This window comes from Coenobita brevimanus, chromosome 25 (genome assembly GCF_032717465.1).
Source record: "Coenobita brevimanus isolate Jiangsu-jjx chromosome 25, ASM3271746v2, whole genome shotgun sequence".
Taxonomy (NCBI): domain Eukaryota; kingdom Metazoa; phylum Arthropoda; class Malacostraca; order Decapoda; family Coenobitidae; genus Coenobita; species Coenobita brevimanus.
The window spans coordinates 33,732,020-33,737,097 of record NC_136978.1 but is presented as its reverse complement, the minus strand read 5'-3'; the positions used below and the strand labels follow the sequence as shown (position 1 = coordinate 33,737,097).

Below are 5,078 nucleotides of genomic sequence, written 5' to 3'. Positions count from 1 at the left end.
TCTCTGACATTGATGATTGTTGTCTTTTAAACTTACATATATATATATATATATATATATATATATATATATATATATATATATATAGAGAGAGAGAGAGAGAGAGAGAGAGAGAGAGAGAGAGAGAGATACATTGGCTGTATCGTACCCACTTCGGTCGGGATAGACTGGTCCCGCGGTGGACACTCAAACGGCTGATGAGTTGAGAGATGAGATGAGATCTATATAATAATCTGGTCGTTCTATAGTTGCTGTTGATAGCCACCGTTCTTCTCCTATAACGATCAATACTGGTGTTCTTCAGGGCTCTGTTCTATCACCAACTCTCTTCCTTTTATTCGTCAATGACCTTCTAAGCTGTACATTCTACACTGTCAAAGCATATGCTGATGATTCCACACCTGATGTCTGTCTTGGCTCATATCTCTTACTGGCGTACAAGTAATCTTTTTGTTTTTAATCCACTGCATGCCAGCAGACTTTGGACGTTCATGAAGCCATGTTGCCAGCCAAGTTTTGACCTTTTTTTTTTTTTTTTTGCAAGATAGGTTAGAAATAATGAGAAAACATGGAGAACAACCATAACACAGTAGTACTCACAGAAGCCATTTAGGTCGATTTTGAAATCGATTCTCCCTGAGTGGGTGGCTGAAAACTTCAGAGTAAAGCCCATAGACTTCACTGCCTGCTGCCACCACAGAGTGAGTGAAGACAGAAACTCTGCATTTTCTTCATCAGTAACAATGCTATTTGAGCCAAGAACACTCTTGTTGGGTAGGCATATACAGTAGATGATATAAGAATGCCTAGAGAGGCCTAGAGAGGTGTGGGAATATTCCAGCCGATTATTTGGCACCTAATCTGAATGTTCAAATTTTGGCAAATATATCAAATCCCCAACGTACATATGCGACACTGGCACTGTCCGTGCATATAGGGGCCAGCATACATGTACGTTGCCAGCATGGGGTGGGTGAATGCATCAAAAACTAAGTCATTTCACCTATCAACCTGTCATGATCTTCGACAGGAGTTCTTTCTAATGTTTAACCCTTTGTTAGTCCTGTGGGGTATTCAAACTTGGTTAGTCCAGTGGCGTGTTACAACACCTCAATACAAAAATACATGTAGTGTTACTAACATGTAAAATGTATTCATACTGCTGTTCAGCATATCTCTGCGATCACTAATGAAAACGCTGAATGCCTTGTAGGTGGTGTTTATTACTTTATAATAATAAAATACAATTAATTATATAATATAAGTAAACAAATAACACATACACTCATATCTCATTTGCCCGGTAAACACGCACAGGAAAAAATACATTTTGTGATTTTTATAATCAGTATAATGATAAAGAATATGAAAAAAATAAGATAAAAACTAATCTATATCACAATATGATCTAAGTGGTTAGTTTGATGGGGTGACTGGACACCCCAGGGGGGGGTGAAAGTGCCCCTGTCTCTCACTACAGCAGAGGCAGGACTAAACCATTTCATATGCTCCCTCCCCTCACTGAATCAGGAGAGTACTGGAATGGAGAGAAATTTTTGAATTACCAGCTAGGAAATATGAGCTTTTAACAAAATTTGGGGTTCCAAAAAACCCCACCTGACTAACGAAGGGTTAATAATATCCAGCTCAATCCTGGATCATCTTTCAACATACTTGGGGTTTCATTCTCTTGAGACTTGTCTTGAAAAGATCGTATCACATCTCTTGTAAAATATGCTTCCAAGAGATTAGGTGTGCTAAGCCTACTCTATACCTTCTTTACCTCCACACAGTTGTTGACTTTATACGTGGGTTTTATTCGCCCCTGTTTAGTGTATAACGCTCATGTGTGGAGAGGCTCCCCAAACACAACTCTTCTCAATAAGGTGGAGTCAAGAGCTTTCTGTCTCATTAACTTTCCTCTTCTTACTGGCTTCCTTCAACCTCTGTCTCTTTGCTGCACTGTTGCATTTTTATCTCTTTGATATCGCTACTTCAATGGTTGTTGCTCCTCTGAACCATCTGCTTGCCCCTTTCACCGCTACAATGGGCACGTAGCACTGCTTTAGCAACGAACTCTCATCCCCTTTTCTGTCCAACTATCAAATGCAAGAGTTATCCGTTATTCCCAGTCCTTCACTTATGCAACAGTTCAACTCTGGAACTGTCTCCCTCTGTCTATTTATCCTGCTTCCTATGATCTTCAGTCTTTCAAACGTAATGTGTCCAGGCATCTTGAAATGAGTGGATCCTGACTCTTGCTCTCTGCTGTATTTTTTTTCTTTTCCTGGAAGGAACAGTTTCCAGGCTACAGTCTTTGGTTCCTTCATCCTTGCATATATATATATATATATATATATATATATATATATATATATATATATATATACATATACAGTATGTATACTGTATAGAGAGAGAGAGAGAGAGAGAGAGAGTAATACCTTATTAATCCTAATGTGTAGTATCCTGATGTGCTCCATATCCAGACACTGGACGTTGGCTGTATTAAAATACTATCCAAATTTACTTGCTATTATCTGGATGTAAAATTCCCAGAGACCTTCGGCCAGCCAGTTGAAATGTTTGGACATTTGGTGTTGTGGCCGCTGGGTTTGAGCTGTGAGTAGGAGATAGGCCATAACCCACAAACAGACCCCTGTACTGAATAGGCGAAATCGCATGCTCGTCCCATTGCTCCCAACGAACCTCCAGCACCAGAGTAAGATGACTGTAACCCACAAGCAGTGTCAAAACATCCGTATGCATCCCCACCAAGTGTCCACAGTAGCATGGCCACTGGGCTAAGTGTTTCCTTATAGTCATTGAGATTGTAAAACAGGCAGCAAGCCACGATTACATTTTTGATGACAGTAGCCATCCGCTTCTCTACCGAACGTTTAAAGTCATCCTGTCACCGTGAGTTGTTTCCGCATGGCCACTCAGCGTCTAACAGACTGCAAGCCATAAGTAAATGTACAGTTAAAGAGCCTGTCCACCTCTGACAGAATGGTGAAAATCCTGCCCACAGCCTAGCCTCTCCCCCCTCCCATCCCACCTCCATACCCTCCCAGCTCCCACTTCACTCCCTCGGTGTCTTCCCTCTTCCGTGGTGATAAACACTGATTCATGAGGTTTTAAAGTTTTTTGCATGTTATTCGACTACTATAGGTCGTATCGAAATTCTGCAAAATCTGCAAGAAATCTCATGAAATTCTACATCTAGACTTATGCTTAACTCTAGGAAGGTGCCTGCAAAATTTTTCACTAGGATGGTGGGAAGTTATATGAAGGTAAGTTTTACTTCTGAACACTTTATTCTCACTGCATTTATGTACTTTTACTTATCAGTTTTATGTGTTTTTATTAACTTATAGTATAAAAACCAGCAAAGATGATTGTATACCATTTATACCAATATAACAATTTCTGGTGGCATACCTGGCCATGGATTTCTTTTTTTTTCTCTCTTTTTTTTGAGGCCTGGGAGCAATAACTCTGATAACTGATACTCAAACCATCTGGAGTTTTTTTTTAAATTATGTATTATTTTCTTGATGTTTATCATTTATATGGATAATCCTATGTGTGTTCTGATGTCTCAATATGGCAGACTGACCAGAGAACAATGCCAAAAATAGGAGTGGTATTGTACATACAGTAGTGAATTCGTAGGGTGTTTTTTGGTTTTCAGTGTTTTTTTGCATGTTTTTTTGTTTTGTTTAACATTACTTTGGATATTCCTATGTGTGTTCTGATGTCCAAATATGGCAGATTGACCTGAAAAAAGTGCCAATATTAGGAGGGGTACTATTCATAGAGTAATGTATGGGCAGGGAGTTTTTTGTTTTTCAGTTTTATTTTTTCCATGGTTTTCTTGGTGCTGATAATTCTTTTCGATAATCCTATGTATGTTTTGATATCAAAATATGGCAGAATGACTTGAAAACACTGCCAAAATAAGGAGGGGTACTTAATATACAGTAGTGTATAGGCAGGATGTTTTTTTGGTTTTAGTGGTTTTTCTGCATGGTTTTCTCTGTGTTTAGCATTACTTTGGATATTCCTGTGTTTTGGTGTCTAAATATGCCTGAATGACCGGAAAACACTGCCAAATTAAGCATAGGAACTCTAAAAATAGGTTAGGTTTATATAAGCTGGAGGTTGGGTCTTGGTATTGTAAGGGAACAGTGTTTATTCTCCTGATGTTGCCACTTCCCAGACATGCTTTTGGCTCTATTAAGTCCGGATAAATGAGGGATTATATATATATATATATATATATATATATATATATATATATATATATATATATATATATACCACGTTGAGTACACCACTTCCCGTCCGATCAGCGAAGTTAAGCAACATTGGGTCTGGTTAGTACTTGGATGGGTGACCGCCTCGGAACACCAGATGCTGTTGGCATAACGTTCTCCCTACGTGTCAAGTGGGGTTGGTGGAGGATTAGTGCCCCTCCCTGTAAAACAATTAACTCTAAGCCCTTGGCCACCCCGTTTGGGATACATGGCGTCTGGCAATGAAAGAATGAATATATATATATATATATACAGTATATATATATATATATATATATATATATATATATATATATATATATATATAGAATAGATAGATAGATAATTTGTTCGAGTTCGATTCTTGGTCTAGACTAAAATCGGTATAGAAGAAATCTTAAGCAGTCTCAAAATACATTTAGAATACAACCTAAATCTGAAGAAATTTTCCTAGGCTGGACTGTATGCTCAGTGGGAGAAAGAGACGCTGGCGGAGGTAGCCCACACCAGCAAGACAACACGGCAGAACTGGCAACGAATGCAGGAGCAGGAGCAGCTCAGTGAAGCGCCAGAGAAGGGTAGTGGCAGTGGTCATAGGGTTAGTCTCACCGTTATGCATATACAAGGTTCACTATCTCTCCTTCTGCTGGGATTTATCATAGCTTGTCTGGCCTTTGGGATGGAGAAGTGCGTAGTGCCATTGACATGGTTCTCACTTGATTAACCCTTCGTTTTCGTTTTCATTTCTAAAGGCTCCAACATGCTTGCATGTATCTGCCT

At 39.1% G+C, this 5,078-nt stretch overlaps 1 pseudogene; it reads left to right on the top strand.

Annotated features, from left to right (window-relative positions):
• The first annotated feature begins 4,309 nt into the window (after positions 1 to 4,309).
• On the top strand, positions 4,310 to 4,428 carry LOC145393909 (5S ribosomal RNA; annotated as a pseudogene).
• Positions 4,429 to 5,078: the final 650 nt, after the last annotated feature.